The following is a 22,839-nucleotide window of genomic DNA, read 5'->3' on the forward strand; positions in this document are numbered from 1 at the left end:
TTCAGATTTGTGGATGCAATCTGTATTTGTTGTATGCAAATTCGCTCAAATCGCACTAGCACAGACTGCAACCAAAGGCCACAGGCCATTTTACGTGTATGAGATTGCTAGACAGAGTGCATAATGGGAAGACATGAATGGGTGACAATTCACATGGACTTCATCTGCTCCTCAGCCAAAGGTCCTTGTCTGCTTTTGATGTTTCTGAGCGGCACCCGGAGGGCACATAGCCTAAACTACCTGAGTAAAAGAGTTCCAGGAGAAGTCCCGAGGAGAAGTGCCTGTTGCTGCCTACAAGACACAGGTAAACCCAGTGTGGCTTTCGCATACGAAAATCGAATGCCCTGCAAAGATCGCCACTGGCATTTCCACCGCTGACTCACTGCTGTGGAGCCCCTTCATAGACCCGCCACTACCTGCCATCCTTTGGCCGGGCTTGTTTCTTCATCCACTTCCTCCCTGGAGCCAGCAGGTGATGCCAGCCCTGTTAAAGACCTTTGTTTAAGGCCTCTCTCATTCCCTCCCTGTCTGTCCCGCAGTCTCGCCTGCCGCCTCAGGACTGTGTCGTCACTGCCTCTTATCTTGCCAATCTGTCACCATCCCCCATACCGTACCGCACTACCGTACTGGTCAGCATTGCCACCTATACCTCACACTATGCACAGATAAACCAGGTAAAGGCCTCTACCACCTGGCGGCCCGTCAACTTCCATGACTGTTCACCATCCCTGTGGAATTATTTATCCCTCCACCGCAATCTGCCTACAGACTGCTCTGAACCAACTGCCGTCGGATCACTCCTGTGAGTCCAGTCACTGTTCTATAAAACTGTTGCATAGATATCACTCTCGTGTTGCCTACTGCTGCCCACAGTACACTGCACTTGCTGCCAACTGTACCATGAAGTATAGCCTTACTTGACCGTGTATTCACAGGCCTCCTTCTCACCATTCCTGTCTGCTCACCAGTCTCAGCACCAGGGCCGGCCTTAGGGGCAGCAGCGCCCTGGGCAAATGCCCCCCCTTCCCCACGCACCCCTTGTCAACAAGGGGCGTGGCCACGAAGTGCCACTTTTTTCTTTTTTTTTTAACCTCCTCGCTCCGGCAAGGAGGTAATTCTATGAATAGGGTGCGTTAGCACCCTATTGTTCCTAAATGCACTCCGCTGCCGCGGGCGCATTGACTAACAATGAGGCGCCTGCCGCCACTATGCCAGCTCGGGGGAGCCCTTGAAAGACTCCCCCGAGCTGGCATGGTGGGGGCTAACGGTGCCTTTTGTTGGCGAAGGTGCCCGGGGTGGAGGGGCGCATTTGGTGGCAATGGGGTGCTGAGCACCTGATTGACATTGAATGCGCCCGCCTGCTGAGCCTTCTCCCGCTACAGCAGGTCGGGGGAGTCCTTGAAAGACTGCCCTGAGTTTGCGTGGCGGGGGCTAATGGTGCCCTGGGGGGAGTGGCACCCCGAGCGGTCGCCCAGCTCACCCCCCCTAAGGCCGCACCTGCTCAGCACCCCCCTGCCCACTCAAAAGGATTGGATTCATCTGTTTGTTTATTCACCTAATGTGTCTCAATGTTACCTACTATGACCACCTTCTTACCTGAAGGATGCAGCCCCTGTAACATGTATTGAGGTTTTCCCAGTCTGCTCGCACTCACCTATTCTGACTCATGCTTGTTTGCAAGTCGGATGCAGCCCCCGTAATATGAGGTGAGGCTTTCGCAATCTGTCCACTCACGCACCTATTTTGTCTCACATGGTTGTTTGCACGCCGGGTGCAGTCCGCCATAACATGAGGTCAGGCTTTCTTTCCCAGTCTGCTCGCACACACCTATTTTGTCTCATATGCTTGCTTGCACGCTTGATGCAGCCTCCCGTAACATGAGGTGAGGCTTTCCCAGTCTCCTTGCGCCCAGGGGAGTTGCTAGGTCTGGAATAGACCCGGGGCTACGCTGATGTCGGAACTGTTGGGACTGGGGGCTAGCTAGTCTTTTGGCTGTAGCTCCTGACATTCTATCCGGGGCTACAACCAAAAGACCAGGGGCTATAGCCCCCTTAGCCCCCCCCAGCAACGCCCCTGCTTGCGCCAGTGGCGGCAGGTGAATTTTTCAACTGGAGGGTCGTAAATATGTGTCCCTGATATGGCCAAGCGACTGAGCATAGCAAGGGAGCCCATAGCACCTAAGAGGGGCTTGGCGGGGTTCGCTCTCTAATATTTTTTTTGAAATAATGGGGGAAAACGATGCATTTTAGAGCACACTTTTTTTTTTTTAGAAAAATCAGGCAAAAAGCCAAACAGTTTGCATTTGGGTTGTGTTGGGTAACTCATGAAAAAAATCCAACAGTTCACAGGAGCATTTCTGCATTTCTCCAACACATTTTCATGATGCCTTTTCCCACAATATGTGCCAGTATAAAACATTTTCACACTGGCTGTGCCCATACATTTCCATGCTGACTCCAATATTATACCCTATCATTCCGATATAAGAAAATACTCGTGTTTGCTTTGTGCATAATGTCAGTAATGATACTATAAGAAAACATGTCCATGTTTGTTCTGTCAATATATGGCAGTATCCCACATAAGAACATACTCCAGTTGGCTTTACCATTAAAAATGCATGCCAAAGTATGAAAACATGTCCAACCTGGCTGTACTAAAATGCCAGTCGAGCTACATAATAACACCAATCATGCTTGCTTTATCAAAGATGCCCAATGCAAAATGTCTTACTGCAAAAAGAAATGGCTAGACTAAGTGCATACAAGTGACGGTATTGCTTCATACTAACACTTATCATGCTTGCTTTACCAACGGTGCCTAATACAAAATGACATATCACAATACAACATGACAGAACTGGCTGTATTGAAATGCCAGTCTAGCTACATAATAACCCTTGTGCTTGTTTTGCCAAAGGTACCTAATACAAAATGTCATGCCACAGTAAGAATAGTACCACTAGTCCTTCTTGCTTTCTCAAAGATTCCCAATACAAAATGTCATGCCTCAGTAAGAAATGGCTAGACTGGAAGCAGAAAAAATGCCAGTCTTGCTTCCTAATAACACTTATCATGCTTGTTTCAGTAAAGATGTCCATTACGAAATGTCATACCACAATAAGAAATGACTAGACCAGCTGCATTGGAATGCCAGTCTAGCTACATAATAACACTTATGCTTGTTTTCCCAAAGATGCCTAATACAAAATGTCTTGCCACAGTAAGAATAATACCACTGATCCTGCTTGCTTTATCAAAGATGCCCAATACAAACATATCACACCACAATTTGAAATGTCTAGACAGACAGCAATAAAATGCAAGTCTAGCTACATAATAGCACTTACCATGCTTGCTTTATCAACCATGCACAGTAAAAAAATACCATGCCTACTCCATGGTGTGCCAGCACCTTACAATCAGACATAATCACAATAATAATTAATATGATTGTGTGTGATTGCGAGGCATTGGGAGACACTGGGGTAAGGCATGTTTCTTTTACTGGCCATCTATCATAGATGCCCAGTAAAAAAATGACACACCTGTCCCCTGGGTCCCGAGCTCCTCCCACATGCACACATTTAATTTTGTTATGTGTCTATGCCAGGCACTGGGGGACCAGTGGGTGAGGATGGTATTTTTTACTGGACATCTACAATAGATGTCCAGTAAAAAAATACCATGCCTATCCCCTGGGCCTCACAGCCCCAAGCACACACAGGCAATCAAACTGATTATGTGTGTATGCAAGACGCTGGAGGGCCAGGGGGGCAGGTATAGTATTTTTACTAGTCATCTATCATAGAGGTCCAGAAAAAAATACCATGCCTGTCCCCTGGGCCTCACAGCACCTCCGGTGGAGAGCTGATTTTGGCTGGTGGAGAGGGGCTTTGTGCAACAAAGCCATTTTTGAAATGCCTTTGTTGTGCAAACCTTCTACCCCCACTCGCCAAAATCATCTCGGACTAGCACAAACACACACATGCACACACTTACACAACATACACACAGCAAGCACGAGGTGTCTCATTCCCAGTAACGAGCCTGCATCATGCACTCACTCATAACACAAGCGTACATGCATCCATACACATATTTAAATAATAAATAAACATACAAGCACACACATTTACATAACATACACACACCACCTACACAAATCAAGCACTCTTTCATTCACAAGAACATCCACCCTGCATTCAATAAAAACACAAGCATATGCGCATCCATACAAATATTTAAATAATAAACATACACACACAAATTTACACAACATACACACAGCATGCACTCTGTTTCATTCACACGAGCATCCATCATGCACTCACTCAAAACACAAGCATACACGCATCCATACACATATTTAAATACATAAAAGAACATACAAATGCACATATTCAGACAACATACCCACTGCAAGCACTCTTTCATTCACATGAGCACCCATCATTCACTCTCACAACACAAGCATATACGCATCCATACACATCATTTACATTTTTAAAAAAATAACATAAGCAAACATACCTTTTGCCGCGTGTCTGAGGTTTCCAGTGCTCCATCCCTCTACAATCATGAACAGGAATTAGGAAGTTTCCTGGTTCCTGCACATGCGTGAAAGAGGACTGAGCGTGGGTCCGGAGAAGCCCCACTTGAGTCTGCTTTGTCTGTATGTGCGAGGGGGCATGGGAGCCCCCCCTGCACATAAGGATCTGCATTTCCCCAGCCACCATTTCAAATGAGCCATGTGAGGCTGGGGAAGCAAGCACCCCCCAGCCTTGCATGGCACATTGAGCTTGCGCCGCTGGGGAAATGTAACTGTGAAAGGGAAACAAAGTCTCCCTTTCACAGTTAAGAGCACTCCCTCAGCTGAAAAAAACAGCTGAGGGATTGCTTGTATTTTATTGGGCTGGCTCCTCCATAATGGCTGAGAGGGGACCAAGACCTGGTGGGTCGATGCCCCCTCGCCCATTATGGACACGCTGCCCCTAGCTCACACACACACATACCTATTTTGTCTCTTATTTTTATTTGCACACCGGATGTAGCCCCCCATAATGTGAGGCTTTCTCAGTCTGCTCATACACACCTACTCTGTCTCATGCTTGTTTGCACATTGGATGTAGCCCCCATAATGTGAGGTGAGGCTTTCCCAGTCTGCTCACACACACACCTATTTTGTCTCGTATGCTTTTTTGCATGCCAGATGCACCGCCCCTGCAACATGAGGTGAGGCTTTCCCAGTCTGCTCGCACACAAACCTATTTTGACTCTTATGTTTGTAAACATGGCGGACGTAGACTCCCGTAACATGTGGTGTGTCTTTTCCAGTCTGCTCACCCACACACACCTATTTTGTCTCATATGCCTGTTTGCATGCCGGGTGCAACTCACACAGCATGAGGTGAGGGTTTCCCAGTCTGCTCACACACACATCTATTTTGTCTCATATGCTTGTTTGCATGCCAGATGCAGCCCCCTGCAACATGAGGTGAGGCTTTCCCAGTCTGCCTGCACACACACCTATTTTGTATCTTATGTTTGTAAACATGCCGATAGTAGCATCCAGTAACTTGTGGTGTGTCTTTCCCAGTCTGCTCACCCACACACAACCATTTTGTCTCATATGTCTGTTTGCACGCTGGGTGCAACTCGCGCCAACATGAGGTGAGGGTTTCCCAGTATGCTCACACCCACACATTTATTTTGTCTCATAAGCTTGTTTGCACGCCGGATACAGCCTCCTGTAACATGATTTTTCCAGTCTATGCTTACACCAGGGTAGTATCCAGCATTGCAAGAGTGGGGGAGCTAGCCACAAAAAAGGTCATGTTACTTTTCCTCCAAATGCAGTGCGCACAATTCCACATGGTCCCATTCATGCCCCCAAACCGCCCACCCCTGCCCCAATCTACTTTTTTGGTAACATTAGTGGCAGGTGGCATTTTAACACATAACAAAAACAAACAAATGCAGAATCATTAGAGATGCAGGAAACTAATCTATTACAGCTCTGTCCAAGCGCTCTGGGGCAAAATACATGCACACCTCCTAATTTGCAAATGGAGTGCACCAACAGAAATGACTTCACAGAAAAGTACATCACATGGAGCATCTTCAGTCTTTAATACTTGGAAGCACCATTGAAGTGACTTTAGAGTAAGTTGCTGTAAGTAAGCCAAGTGGCAAATAACTTTGTGGTGCAAAATAACTAAATTGTACTATTATTGTATATAGAGCAACTCTACAATGATTAGGTTTTATATAATAACACCATGATATGTTAACATAAGCTATGAATTAAATCACTTACAGAGCTGCATATAACACAATCACAAACTTTGGTTAAATGGTGAAACCAGGATGTCGACAATTTAAGCAACTGAGCACATCTTCCCAGGTTTAGTTGATATCAATATTTATTAACGTTCTGCTTTGCAATTCATGTGCTTAAATACCACTTCATAGTGATGCCTTGGAAGTAAACTACATTACATAATAAACTAACCTTTCATAGTAAACTAACTATACACTATATACATTGTCATAGAAATATGTTGAGTATAAGAGTATGGCTTTAGTTTTATTTTCCCCATCCTGCTTAGATTAATGTGAGCATAACAAATCCCCCTTGGGTTTTAAACAATAGTCATTATTTCAAAAAGTATGTAGCATTATGCACACTTCTCACTTCTGATCACTCCCTCCCATTCGCATTTCTAAACGGACAAAATTCCCTGCTAAAAATCCCCACGCCCGCCCATCAGAGCCTAATGGCTCCCATTGAAATGCTCTGTTGACACAGAGCAATGTGAGAGCCTCTCTGCTGCCCGAAGCTCCTTGGGACACTGCCCTGGCAGCGAGACACCTCTCCCGTTCGGAAAGGGTAAGTCTGTCTGCCAGGACAATGAGCCTGCTGAGCAGGAATTGCTCAGCACACATTATCCTTCCAGCGGCACACCTATCTGGTTGGGCATTGAGGTGCCGAACGGGAGAGGTGTCCCACTGCCAAATGTTCCCGGTCTGGCTCTCAAAAGAGCCTATGGGGTGGGGAGCAATTCTGACTGTAAGCATTATGTACGTTCTTGCACTTCCCTAATGTTCTATGCACTTTCTGTAATTACCTCCTAGATGCCAGAGGGTTCTGTGCGCTGTAAAAAATGCAATAAATAAATAAAAGGCTTTAGGCGGAATTTCAATGTGATACACACTGCATTGCAGTATATATGTATGGTGAACATGGTACATGCCCACACTACAGGCAAAGAACACGGCTATATGCTGTGTGCAATGTTAGCATATGTATAGCTCTTTCTCGTAATGGCCACCAATCTAATGTAATTCAGTGCATATATAAAAATGCTTTTACATGAATTCACCCAGAAATGTTGATTTTTAAGGAATACTGTTTCATACATAGTTAGAAAATTATAATTAATCAAGAGCGCTTTGAAAAGAACTTTGTGAAATGTTCTTTCAAACTTTGACACGTCGTAGAGGGGTTCGTTAAATTGCACTAGCAATTTCAGACATCTCAAAGATGATGATTGATCACATGAAATATTTTACCCTGGAAAAAATTAATTGGATGAGACCTGGATCTGTACTTCACGCTTTATTCGAGGAGTTACTTGACTGAACACAATGATAACCCTTACTCTAACCTACTTTCAACTACATGCTGTCTAGCCTCAGGAGAACTGTGCTACTTTTACACAGTCTTTTTTTTTTTTTTAAGTGATCAAGCCATGTTACAATTATTACCGGGTGCATGTAAATGTGTGCAGCAAAGTACGTTTTGGACTGGTTAATGTTTCCTCAAAATATAAAATATATAATAAAAATGTTTTATTATACATGAATCTTATTCTGATTTGAAGTTTACAGTGGGGAAAACAGCATAAACATATTTTATGCAGATGTTTAGTTGAACGACTTTCCGAAAATATAACCTTTACCAAAAATCCGTCATATTGGTCACGAGGGAGCCAGCCAATCAGCTGCTGCTAATGCCGGGATTGAGCTGACAGTGGAAACATGTTCCGAGGGCACTGCTGGCTCCCCCGCTCCAGGGGCACCATTTTCTGCCCCGGCCACTGTTTCTCCATTCTCTGCCTGACCCTCAAGCTCCACATCATCTCCACCCACATCCCTCTCCTTGTTAGCTTCTCCGCCGTTGCTGCACAATCCTCTGCCTCATACCTGCCTGCCAAAGACAGCGACAAGGGACTCATGGCCAAGCCCCTATCACATCTATGGAGCCTACCATGGATTGAGGAAACCTTTTTTTTGATGAAGCGGTGCAAAACTGCACGAAACCCTCCATCAAAGGGAACGTGTTCCTTTTTTGTGTGCATGCACGTTACCATTATCCTGACACCAAGCTGGGGTTCTAATGGCATTAACACTGATGCTCTCAGACGGGTTTCACATTTAATGGTCCAAAGCACTCGCGAGGGCCTAGCTTCCCTCCTGAGCTTCCCTCGTGTCTACTTTGCTCGGGCAGGCAGGTCTTTAATGGCCTAACCTACCCATGAATGTGGGGGCTTACTCCACATTAAACACATACGAGCAGTATTTTCAGGTGAATAGAGATACATAGCTTTCAAAACAACTACTCAAAATGCATACTTTTGAGAGACAGATGAATGAGTCTGCGTAGTGTCGGCCGCTCCCCCGCCTCTGCACCATTAGATTGAAAGAAGAGCATCATTCATGGTGCCTGTCCCCTCCCCACCGCCATACCGCAACACGAGACATGTGCACACTGAGACAACCGTGATGGCCTTACCCCAGAATGATCGAAGAAGAGATGCGTTTGCAAGCGCGAGCAGACATGAACATGCTGTAACCAAAGATGACAAAAGTATGTGACTTCATTTCCGAAACTGACACACATAGACTCATTGGACACAAAGCAGATATTCACTCACCATGAAGTTACATGGACACTAGGTCAAACAGCATTTAGACATGAAGAATGTTACCTACATCAATAAACACTAGGAAACATATACTCAATACCTGTATGCTGAACGCAATATGCATAAGAATAGACATAATGCTTGCTTAACGCGGAAACGCAACAGTGAGGAGCAGACATTTTGGATAAAATGGATGGCGTAGCCACGTTCGAGTGAATGGGGAAACATCAAAGAGGCAATAAAGCTGAAGGAAGAACAGATTTGCTGAATTAGCTGAAGTACATATCAGAGCAGACCGGACAGTATCTGCATAACGTCTGCCATGGTTATAGTAGAAAAGGGAGGCTTGGACCAGCACCTAAGAGAATGGAAGATAATCATTCCTGAGTGCAAGACACATTTGTCTTAGATTACGCAAAGAAACAAACAGTCCTTGAAGACCAGGTGCTCATTAATTAATGCATAATATTGAAAGGAAAATAGCTCGAACAAGTTTCTAGTGGACAAGGGGAGTAGAGACACCTGCATTTAATAGGCTAGAATTACAGTAAAAGTCAAGCAGAATAATTCAAAACATGGTTTCCTCACACATGACTTATAGTTGGTGAAATTAGTCCATTCAATAACTCCAGACACAGACACACTGAGACATTCATGCCCCTCAAGTTAGAAGAGTAAAATATAGAAGACTAAGCCAAGTTCAAAGCTAAAGTCCTGGCTCGTGGTCTAGGAAATCAGACATGGGCCCTCATTAGGACCCTGGCGCTAAGGGGTTTGCGCCAGCGTTAGCTGCGCCGACCCCTTACCGCCAACTACGAGTTCCCATAGCGCCATGGTCATTTTTCCGCCCGCTTTTTGCGGGCGTAAAAATCCATGGCGCTATGGGACCTCGGTGTTAATTACGCCACCGTAGTGTACGGTGGCGTAATTAACACCTTCCCCACTCCCATTGAGCCCTATGGGGCCGAAATGGGAATGGGGAAGGGTAAATGGGTCAATGGGGACTTACCGCCCCGCCGACCTCGGAATGGGGCGGTAAGTCCGCCATCCGCCATGGCGTAAAGGGACTTTGCGCCATGGCGGAAAAGTCCGCCGACGGCGGAAAAAATCTGCCAGGGTCCTAATGAGGGCCATGGTGTTTTGAATTGCGAAAGACAGCACCTTAATGTCGTTCCCCCTACCAATATTATTGCTCCTGTGCTGATGAACTGCCAAGTAGGCAAGGCTGGCAAAACCATTGCCAACCAATCCCTGTCCTCCAAATATGTTATTCTACAATTGTTGCACCAGCCAATCCAGTAGTATAGATATGACATGCATTTATTGCTATGAATTTAGAGGTAGTCTCAAGGGCAGCCATCACAGAGCATGTGACCAATGAAAATATTAACACATATGGAAAGTATAAATAGATGATTCTCCTAAATTAATCCCAGCTTCCGGTAGGTTTTTGTAACAAAGTGTGTACTATGACATCAGTTATGATGTGTTTTGTGCTTTTAAATTCCTGACAGATTAGAGTGCTGAGACAATTTGTGTTTGCTGCTACCCTGTTTTATACTGATTGTTAACAAAACAGGTCTTTGTCATTTACCCTGACTATGCTGTTTTGGGCACAGTACTTCCCGGCCAATATGGTCTGCTTAGGGCTGGGACTTTCCACCCCTCCATTACATTACCTTGCATAATGCAGGATACTTATAAAACCTAACTGTGCTATAGAGAATGAGGATTTAAGGAGGACAAGGTGAAATAAAATGTGATTACTGAAACAACACGACTGTTAGTAATGTGTTTTAATGTATGAAATCTTGCTTTTCACGAGAGGGGTAGCTTGGGGATATAGGCATTGATTTGCATTGCCAATCGTTGGTTTAGTAAGACATTTTACAGGCTGTTTGTATGTTTGTGTTCAAATAAAAACATCTGGACTGGGTGTTATACACCCAAACTCACCCCTGAGATAAAAATCAAACAAAATAAATGTAATATTATTAAAACACCAATATGGCATTTAATGTGGAGTTTTGCATTTGTATTGTTCTCTCTCTGTCTCTCTGTCTCTCTGTCTCTCTGTCTCTCTCTCTCTCTCTCTCAATATATATGTATTACAGGGCCTGTAGTAGCGGCCCTGTAGTTATGGTTAAGTTGCTCAACCCATAGGAAGAACACGTTTTGGACGAATCCTCACAGAATTTTGCAAAAGAAGCATATGGTCCCGTCCGATTGATACTGCAAAGCTTGGTGAGGTTTCGTGCAGGGGGGCAAAGTTATAGAGGGGTCCCAAAATGTGTGATTTCTCCCATAGACGCAATGTAAAAAAGATTTTGCTCATGCCTACAGCCCAAACCGCTGGACAGATTTTCACCAAATTTGCACCAGGAGATTTTGTAAATTTGGTGTAAATCCGTCCAGTAGTTTTTTAAAAAGGCCAGCAAGTAGGTAAAAAAGATTTTGTGATATCTGAGTTCGGTCACTGGACTCACTTTCCTGTTCGGTCTGCAGACAAGCCTTTGATTAGCCCAGAGGACAACGTGATGTCCGTGGACATCAGACGCATCCACTGATTGGATGTTGAAAAGTGTGGTGTGTCAGATTTTTGGAAACACCCGCCATGTTGGATTCGCAGGCAGCCACCGTTGTCCGCAAACAGCGCAGTGAACACATATTGAAAAACACAAAATTGATCTTGTCAAGCTAATGAAACAATCTCTGGAGAGGTGAGGGGTGATGAGGATGGGATATGGCCTTAACAACCTCAAGAAATGGGTGATTTTTCAACTCCGACATCTGTGAACAGTCCTGATGTCTGGGGAAGTCCTGTGATGTTCGCAAACACCTCGGATGTTTGGGGACATGTATGCCTATTTCTGCATTACAGGGTTGGTGAAAAGCAGTTTCTGTATGGATTATAACTTTGGCGCCTCCCAATGAAACTGCATGACATTTTAGAATATTATTCTAGTCCTGACTGTGAATGGTTCTGCTATGTGTGGTGCTGTTTTGTTAAGAGGGAATACACTTAGAGGGTGGGGGGCCTAAAATATTTTAAAGATTTATAAATGTGGTGTCATTTGACGAATCTGCACAAAAGTTTGCAAAAATATTTTAGGCTTTGATATTAATGTAAAGTTTGGTGGGACTTTGTGTAGAGGGGGGTGTCAACATTTTTGGATGGCTTATAACTTTGTTGCCATTCGATGAATGTGGACAAAGGTTTTCAGAAAGATTATAGACACAACCATGAATGTTTGTGTAAAGTCTGAATAGATTTTGTCAAGTGGGGGCTAAATTATATGACTATTTTATGCACGTATATTTTGACACTTTTCAAAAAATAAAACATGGGCGGATTTGCAGCAAACTTTTGTAAGGAGCATTGGCAAAGACTTAAAAGCATGGTTTTGCAAATGTGGCCGTGTTTTATTTTTTGAAAAATGTCATAATGTAGGTACAAAAAATAGTGACTGAGGTATAGCCTGTGGAGAGAGAGGCATGTATTACTACCTGCCAACCCTTAGTGCACTCCCAAGGGAATATAATCCCAAAACGTATTGATGTTGCAGGCACGTGAGCTCTAGTAGAACTCTCACTGCTTGCGGTTCTGAATTTAGCTAAGAGTGTCGATCTCTTTTCTCTAGATTTTAAAATTAGTAGGGTAAATGAGGTGGGTAGGTGTGTAATCCCTGCTAACCAATATAGTTGACAAGCAGTTATATCTTCCTTTTGCAATTCACTTCACAAAGTTTTACAATGTGTATATTGATTCTTTGATGTAAGACAATACAACTTTAGGAAAAGTAAAAAGACCCGTAATGGGTTGTTTTTAATCAAACAAAAATAATTTTTTTCTTTCAGTTTACGAAACCTTATTTATAGATATACTCTAAACCATAAGATTCGTTTTTTTTTGTATACATGAGTTCACAAAGTCCCTTTAGGGTAACAACAAAAAGTGATTTTGGGGTAACAACAAGAAATGAAGTCAAACAAATTTCCTGGTTAAAGTCAAAACAAAATAGTATCAAGATTTTTCAATGTGTTGCCAACGCGTTTCGACTTTTCTGACAGTCCATCTTCAGGGCTAGATGATACTACTTCTTCCAATAATACATATGTTCTTGGATTCAATTCCTACGGTAAAAACATGTAGATAGTATTACACTATAAGTGTTTCAACACTTGTTCAAAATTAGACAACTTAACAACAAAGGATTACGGTTTGTAATATTACATTTCTGACAGTATAAAACGTTTACTCTTAACGCACCTTTTTCTGATGCCACTGGCACCTTGCTTCCTGATTCTTGGACAACCTCTTGTAGATAGGTATAACTGCACCTAATCTGTTCTGTATAAGGACACTCGTACTTCATGGAATTTTTCTTCAAAAAAAGTTTCTGGAGAAAACAGGAAGAAATAGTGGTGTGCTTAGTGTGTGGGTCACTGGAGTATGTTTATAGATTTACTAGGTAGACCGCTACTTTTGGGGAGGTAAACACAGGGGAATACCTCTCCCCCATGCTTTAGATCTGGCTGTATTATACAAACCAGGTAAGTAGTCTGGCTGTAGTATACTAGTCAGACTAAAACCAGTCTGGCCTCTTAAAATGACCAAAGAGTTAATGTAATGTGATCATTTAGGATCTAAGAATTCTGCCCATTGAATTCGTATTGTTTGCTACAAGTCTGGCTGTATCATGCAGCTTAGATAAATAGTCTGGCTGTAAAGTCCTGGTTAGACTAAATCCAGTCTGGCCTCTTTAACCCTCCACAGAGTTTAAATAGTGTAGTGGTTCATAATCAAAAAAATTCTGCCTAATAGGTCCGTATCAAGCCTATCTCTCACCTTCACATACGGCATACGTGTGTCTTTGGAAGTCCTGAGGTCCACGGAGCATCGGGCGCGGTACTCCGGTCACTCGCGTTCTTCCTGGTTGCTATTTTATGTGTTGCCAAGGGGGGTTTGTGCGCATGTCCGTAAGCGGGCTGGACAGCTTATTCCTAGCGCATGCGCATAGCAGTGATCTCTACCCATCGTCTGTACACTAGCACATGAGCGGGCTGGACCGCTGATCAATCACGCGTGCGTACATGTGGGGACTGATTGGGCTGTTGTCGGGTATGCGCGGATGTGCAGTGTGCAGCCAATACTGCGTCACATTCAACGTGTCCCATCGCAGTATGGTGCTGATACACTGTGTCTTCGTGCATGCATGTATGCGTTTCTTACATTACCTCGGGAGAGGACTGTGCAGAATGTTAGAGGGCTGACCGATGCCACGAAAGGTGACCTGTCATGTCCAATAAAGGTAAGTGGGTATAGCCTGTGGCCAGGAGCAGTGGCCAGATTGTCTGGATCATGGCCACCATGACCCGGCCAATCTGGCTACTAGCCGTGACCAGGAAGGACCAGCAATGGGGTTAAAGTCGGCATGGCCACCAGGGACCGGCTATGTGGAATCTTTTTTTCGAAATTGGGATAGGTTTGAACGGGAAAAAAGTCTGCTTGTAGTTAGAGCTTGAAGTGCTAGATGGGATTGGAGCAAATATGCATGAGTAGGGTCAGCAAGAACTTGAAAGCATGGTTTTGCAAATATGTCCTTTTTTATTGTTTTTAAAAGTTTGAAAATTGAAGTACACAACACAGTGATATCACATTGGTGTCTGGGCAATGGGCCTGGCCGTCAGCAAGGAGAAATGTGTACTGTAGTTTGCATATTGGTGCATGCAGCATGCACAAAGCGGTAAGTTTGAATGGGAAAACATATTATGCTTGCAGTTAAAGCCTGAATTGTTGGACTAGATTACAACAAATTTGCGCAACAAGCATTAGCAAGGACCTGCAGTCATGTATTTGGAAAAATTGCTTGTGTTTTATTTTTTCAAAGTGTAAGAATGTAAGTAGAAAAACTAGTGATATACATTTGGTGTATGGGCAGTGGGTCTGGCCCTCGGCAAACGTAAATGTGTACTCTGATTTGCTTATTGGGGAATGTGGCATGGCCGAAGCCCCATGGATTTGGAGACTGGCCATGTCAGCAAGCCATGAGCACTGGCCATTGGTTACATTATTAGGGTCTAGTGGACACTGAGCTAGGATTCACGGTAGAAGCAATGAATAATAGGGGTGGTTTGGTGCGGCTGGGGTCATGGTGGAGCCTTATGTCATAGGCAATTGAACAATGATATGCATCCCCAGCATACGCTTCTGATAACAACAGACACATGTATATGCTGCAAAAAACATGTTTCCTAAAGGAGGTTTATATTTCTTTCATATATATGGAAAGAGGAATTATTAAGAACTTATATACAGTGATCTAACACCATGAAACATTTTCACTTATAAAAAAAGTATAAAATTGACAGAATAATCTTTGTTAAAGGGATGTTATGGGTAAGATGCATCCCACCCTTGGCACGCCTCCACTCCAATAGTTAGCCAGTGGTGTCTCACCTTGGCATGCCTTGTCATTTCCCTCCTGGGTTCTCACGAGCACTTGTACATCCGTACTGCCCCTTCAATGTATGCACTTCTCTTACTGCACAATGCATATGTATATTTATAGGAGCAGTGTGTGTTTGTTTTTGTATAAGGGAAATCTAGATGTAAAAGATTTGTAGAAGATTGTTAAGTTATATGTACAGGTTTTGGAAGTGATTGGTGGATGGATGTGTGACTGTTTGAAAGCAGCCATTGCGGGAGTGTAACAAATATAAAATTAAAAAGGGTAGACGTTTGCCCTGTGCGATGGTGTGCACGTGCCATCCAGGTCTTTTAATGGTCAATGGCCTGGAAAGCGAGACCGTGGATAGTTCCAAAAGTCCATCGATTATGGTCCTTATTGTACGCTAGAGAAAAGCATTTGGGACAGAAAATAGTGGCTAAGAATGTGGGCTTGAACCGCTGGTACAAGCCCACTTTCCAAGCTTTGCTCGTGCAAATAACTTGGGCTGCAAGGCTGTTATCCCCATTCCAGCCCTGGAACAGGGAATATTATTGAGTCTATCCACGTTACTGAGAAATATAAAGTAGGTGGAGTCTATAAGAGTATTTATTTTAGTTCTATTTTTTACTGTGTATGGTGGTTCCTAAAGGAACCTTTTTTTTGCAGTTTTTTTTGTTTTTTGCGGGAGAGATCAGAAAATAAGGTCTGGAGGGAAATGAGGGAAGAGGCGCCAACCACAGATATGGAGGGGTGGGTGGACAGGGGAAGATGTAGCACGTGTGTTACATCTATGGTAGGGGGCAGTGTTTCTCATTTTCCTTGATTACAGCTTCAACAGCTCTTCGAAATTGCTTTCCCCCTGCAATGTGGTGTGTTGCAGTACATACAGAGCACTGTTGTCTTGAATCAACAGCCTCTTTTATCGCTTGCAAGGTAGCTGGTGGGATTTTGGGTCCCACAGACGTAGGCTGTGTGGTTACAGTATTGGTCGAAGAAGATGAGGGGGAAGAAGATAGCCTACTTCTTGCTAAGAAAGGAACAACATTTCTGAGAGCATTGCAGTGGTAGAATTTGGTGTGGCAGAGCATGGAGGTGGTCCCGTAGGATAACTGTCAAGGTAGTTCACGACTGAACTCAGTGCATTTCACATTTGTAGCTTTAGCTTTTGGTACATTCCCAACAGTGTTAAAGAACTGCCACAACCATGATTCTCTCTGGGTTCTAGAGGTAGGCACTTCCCCTACCTCATCTTCTTGCTCCTCTTCATTGTCTTTAGAAGTACTTAGCTTTTTTTGTTGTGGAAGTCTTCCAGCTAGTGGTGGGAATTGGGGAGGATGGATGACAAAAGCTGATGCCATTTTTAAGATAAGTAGCAGTTTTGCTAATATTCTTCCAAGAATGTGCTCTGTGCTAGATTGTTAATGGATAATGAGTAAATGTAGGTGTAGGAGATGTGCAAGGGTAATTTGTTTGCTTGAAAGATCCTAGATCAGCAGAAAATGCAGTTCTGCACTGTCCATGAAGCACTGACCCTTTTGCGATGCGTGGATGTGTTTCAGAACACGTCATCATGCCAGGCAGTCCGGAAAGTCTGCAATTACGCCATGCATGGTTTTCGGGTTATTCTGTGCAGTTGTTATTTAAATATTTGATGGAGAAGGGGGTGCCCACTTGCCCCCAAAAATAGAGATATCTCCCATGATTGCAGGATCATGGTTTTCTGAAATGAAAGGACGGCTATCTTGTTTTTCTCTCGATCCGAGAGATATTCGTGGCTATAACCGAGGTTATAGGAAAATGAAACGCAGTAAAAAGCTATAGGCAGGTAAAAAAATTACAATTGCCATCAGGGTAGAGGCGGGGGGGGGGGGGTTGGCCAGAGGGCACTGAGTTAAATTTGGGAACTGGAGGGGGTCCAACTGAGTTTGCAACACAATGCTTTTTGTAGCCTATATACACGAATAGCCAAAGTCTGAACGCAAACTGGGTCACAGAAACAGTGTGTGTTTTGGGGTAAAGGGGAGAGGGGGGAGCTGGCTAAGATGAGAGGGGCACTTGGTGATGGCCTGGGGTGCAGCAATGCTTTGCTTTTCTGGTCATTTTGCCAATATTCGCGGCTATATCTGAGGCAACGAAGGACAACATATATTTGCAGCTATATTTTTGGGAGTGTCTGTGTTTCATTTATTTTTTAAAATTATTTGTATAGGTATAGTGAAGTCGGGGGTGAAAAATCACTGGCCATGGCCAAAGGCCATGGTCATTGGCCTGGTAAGTATTAGAGAGTCTTTATTATTTTGGATGTGTGTTTTCAGTCTTTTGAGCATGTGAGTCTTTGTAGAAAAATAGAAGAAAATAGCGTAACAAAATTGATATAAAAAGGAGCAATTGTGCTCTAGTTGTTGATGTGCCATACTATGTGTTTTAGGTTATGTATTCTCACTTACGGTATTATATTATGTGGCTGTGAAATGTTTGCCTATCTAGTTTATGGTTATGCTTTTTTCTATACTTTCTTATTTTTCAGTTACTTTACATAAGTACATGAGTAGTGTTGTACTGTATTAATCATTTAAGTTGGATTTTAGTATAAAACTTGAAGTCAGTCCCCATTTAACTGACTTTTTAAAACTGTGGTTATGGTAATAGTCAATGAATTGTAGCCGCGGGTACAATAAAACATTTTTTTGTTCTTATTTATTGTATTTGTTTATTTATGTATGATGAGTAGTCCTTAAAAGCACTGTTTTGGGGTACACTGAGAATAGAACTTTATCAAATCTGGAGTACTGTTTTGATGTTATGAAGGAACACTGCATTTCCTTCATTGGTTAGGTGTACTTCATCATGTCTATAGAAATTGGCCTTGTTCAACCGTATGTTGTTGTTGTTCAAAATCCATAATTGGTTGTCATCTATCATGGATGTTGAAACTGCTTAATTGACATTTCTCCAGGACCTATCAATTTTACCATTAAATCTGTTGGTCCATCTCCATGTGTGCCTCTGAATGAGATTGGAAAAGATAAAGATGGTGTGAGGAAATAGTTCCATTAGTTTCCCCATGTATCGTTTTATCATTAAAGTAGGGTACACCACTCATACATTTCCAAATCATTGCCTCAGCAATGAATTAGTATGACGTCTGGGTGCCTTGTACTTCTAGACTTAACAATTTTGGGAAAACTTGGAACCAAAACATTCCCTGCTATCCAAACCATTTCATTGTAAAATCTCTCAAACTTAGGTCCATTCATTTTTAGTTTCTCACAAAAAGCCAGCAACCAAAACAGCCAACTGTCTCCAATCAGCCACACAGTTTTCAAACCATCCATGATATCTGTAGTATTTCTCTGTTTCCAGGAAAATTATTCCTAGTGTGAATTTCTAGTAGTTTGTTTGAACAGGATATATATGATGTGTGTGTGTGTTGTAGTTTCTGTTTGGTTGATGGTGCTGTTGATATCATTTGTGGCTATACAGTGGCCACCCAGCACCCATCATTGCTATTTGTGGGTAGATACCCACCCTCCACCCACTCTAAGCCGCGGCTATATTCAGGTAAATTGCACACCATGTGTTTGTGGACGTGTAGTAGACGTTGATAACCAAAATTTTGGGTTAGGTTGCATCTTACATGAATTGAGTGGGGATTGTGAGAGACTACGGGAGTGGAGGAGGACTATGAGGAGTGGAGGGGGCTGGTAGGCATGTTGGGAACTGTTTTTGGAGTTTGGTGGAGTGGGAATGCAATTTTAAATCCGTAGTTTATGTGATTAACCGTGGTTATCAGCAAACATCGAGGAGGGGCTTTTGTATAACTGCATCGATGAAAAGCATGTGTGTAGGCGCATCAATATTATTCAGCATTTTGTTTGTTGTGGCTGGAAGTTGCATCTATAAATATACATTTTCAGTGCAGTAATCATATTTCTATGTGGACGATACAGTATAGAATTTTATTTGTGTGTGTTATTTTATGTGCTTAGTTGTTCACTTATTTCATGTGAAGGTTTAAAGGCCAATTTAGTTTGATTTGGGGCTTGCGCAAATATGTGCGTGTAGCCACGGACATAAACCAAGATCAGCAGCCACATCGAATAGCCGCGGCTATGAAAGATGATATGTGGGGAAAAATAGATTTTTGTCAGTTTATTTTTTTTTATTGGTTATTGTCACTTTTCTTTTTGTGTCACTGACTGTGATAGGTTGTGGGGGAAATATGTCATCCATTATAGTCGATGTATTGGTATGTAGTCCTCTTTTTTGGTATTCATTTTGGAAATTATAACAGCCACCATTTTCTGCAGTTTTATCCATTTAATTGCAGAACTCTGTTTGTGTACATGGCAGGAGTGTGGGTGATTTGAAAGTAAGTGTTAGTAAATGTTTATATGTTTTAAGGTTTATTTACAGTGTTGTGTGTGTTAGTTATACTAGTTACTGATAGTAGATGGTGCTTATTATCATGTGCTTCATCTGCTCTGATTGACAAGTATGTTTTAATGTATTTTTTTACTTTCACTAACATGGACCTACAAAATTAGATTTGTCAATCAGTGGCATTTATATGTAGGCATTTAGTTTTTGTATTCATATTAGTGAGGTTGAAGGTTTATTTGATTGTATTTGTTGTAATTTTAATGCAGTTTCAGCTATGTAGTACTCTTAGCTGTTTTGAGTTTTCTGTGAGGTAGTACAATTGATGGTGTTTTGTAAATTCATTTTTGTCATTTCTTTTTGTGTTTTGTTGTAGCTGTATCATTCTTAGCATCCCAGAGAATATGCACCAGATGTTGGACAGTTCACTTCCGGGAAAGGTCAACCTAAATTCAAAATATAGTGGTACTGCCGAAGATAGGATTAGCATATTTGGAAACAGTTTTTGAAAAGCTTTTTTTTTAACCTGTCTAGCATTTCTGATGATTGTTGAAAAGGAGAGCTGTAGGTGTTTCAAGTCTCTTGTTTGATTCCGGAATTCTCACTGTGGAGATGGCGGAGTGTGGCTGAGGTGCTGATTTTTCTGCATGTAATGCTTGAGCCCCATGCATTTTTATGTTGTGATGCTTGTGTGATTTTGAATAGGCATCATGCACATCTTTGTAGTGGATTTGTAGCAGTTGGTTTGACATTTCTCAAATGTGGCTACTCTCTTGACTACCCATTCGTGGCATTATCTACACATGACTTGGATCATGGAAAGATCAGGAGTCAGTAAAAGAGGAGTGCCTGCCGTTGGGATTGCTGTTGAAGTTGAGGCTTCATTTTCACTTGTTGATGTTTTTGCACTGGTGGATGGAGGGTGTGCAGGTGGTGCTGAACTCTGTCTATGCATGGAATGGGCCCTGTGCATTTTTCTATTATGATGTTTATGTGCTATATGATAGTTATCATCCACCTCATCTCAATGGACTCGCATTGGGTGGTTTGTCATTATTGATGTTCCTAGGCTTTGTGATGGAATACCAGAAGGGCCATGATGTAGAGTTTTGTTGCAGAATGTGTAAAGTATGTCCTCAGCATCTTTTCTGGAACAGGGTTTTTTTTACTTTAAAAAAGCGCAAAACACTGTGAGCAGTGGGTTTCATTCTGGATGTCAATGGATTCAGAACGCAAATATGACATTATCACTGCTGCTATTCTAAAAGTGTGTTTTCTATCCCTTGTTCTCCAAGTTTACTTATCCTACCCTATGTTGTTTTGCTATCCAAGTTTACTTAACCTTCCCTTTCCTTTGTCCTGCATACAACTAGTATAATGTTTTTTGTTTATTTTCACCCAGTTTATATATCCTGCTTGTTTACTGTAGTGGTATTTTCTTATAGTTATTTATATTGTTGTATGTTTTTTTTTTAATCTAAGTTGTATTTTTTCTTAATGACCCAATCACTAGTGTGTGTGAAGAGAACAACAGTGTACTATGCACTAATGTTGTATCTTATATAGTGTATTTGATACACTGCATACAAAATATGAGGGTCATAGAAACATGTGTATTAAATTGTGTTTATTAAAGTGTGTGTGTCATTGAACTGATTATGTTTTCTTTTTTTGCAGCTACAAGATATTCTTTTTTTAAAAATAGATGTATACCTGCGACTACGTTTCAGTGCAATGGGCTGTTGGATGTTGGAGTCGTGTTTAACTGCAGGGGTCCTAGCTGCAATTTCAATAGTTTTAGCCGCGGCTATAGCTGTAATGCGTAAAAAGTGCATTATTAACGTACTCTTTACTGTGTCTTCTGTTATTAATATTTTACACTAAGTTTATGAAAAGAAACATGTGCAATAGCATAGCTGTGGTTATAAGATTTGGGGCATCATTGGATTTTTGGTAACTGCAGCTATACATAATTTTTGCAAAAAATAATTAAATGTGGAATTATTTTTAAGATGTATTGAGTGCAGTGTTTGTAACATTTGAAATAGTTTTTATTCATTAATAATGCATATAAGAGTACATACTTAAAAAGGGTAAACAAATATTTAAGCACAGTGGGCCTCATTATGAGTATGCCGGTCCTGTAACAATTGTGCCGGTAAGCTACTATCACCATTGTTACCGGACCGGCACACTCCGAGTTTTGCCAGGTCTGACCTGGTGGACGGAAAGGCACATGCTTGCAGACCTTGACGGTAGCACCGGTACCATTATCAAAGGTGCCTGTGCTACCGTCCTCCCCATTCCCGTTGAATGGGGAGGGGAATTCCATTGCCTGGCTATGGGGAATTACCAGGACCACCGGGGCTGTAATGCCCTGGTAATTCCCCATTGCCAGGTGCCGGAAAAAAACGACTCTGGGAGAGCTGTGCCGTTTTTACCACCAGGGTCATATTGAAGCCCAGTTGGAACACATGATACATCTTCTTCTTTAGCACAATTATCTGGATTTTTACTGTGCATGATTTGTCTTAAATTTTGAATGTCCTTTTTCATTGATTGTATTTCTTGTACAATATGAAGTAATAGTTCTTTCAGTTCTGATGAGGAATCCATTATTATATTTGTGGGTACTTGTGGTGCTTCCTGCTTGAATCTTCTTGATACTTGAATGACTTTTTCATCTGTTTGAAAATATTTGAGATATATACACTTTAAACATACTTGTGTTGGCTGAATAGTCATTTAAAAGTAGTTAGTTAAACTATATCTGTTTAGTGACTGATATTTGTTCAATAACATATTATTGGTAGTCTAATTTTACATAAATATTAATAATAAATGTGATGTATTTTGTTTTGGTTCTGTTTCTTGAGTATCTTCTTTTTTAATTTCTTACTCTGTAGGATATTTTTCCTCCAGCCATTCCATGTAATTTTAATTGTACTGCGATAGACACATATACTGTTTGTCACCTTAGATATTAGAATTAGCAATGGAGGAAGATTACATGAGAGAAGGTGGCATTTCTTGGATTTACTTTCTGATAGGTTGTTTATTGTCTGTGTGGTGGGTGGC

This window comes from Ambystoma mexicanum, chromosome 4q, assembly GCF_040938575.1.
Source record: "Ambystoma mexicanum isolate Mex_15411 chromosome 4q, UKY_AmexF1_1, whole genome shotgun sequence".
NCBI classification, from domain to species: Eukaryota; Metazoa; Chordata; class Amphibia; order Caudata; family Ambystomatidae; genus Ambystoma; species Ambystoma mexicanum.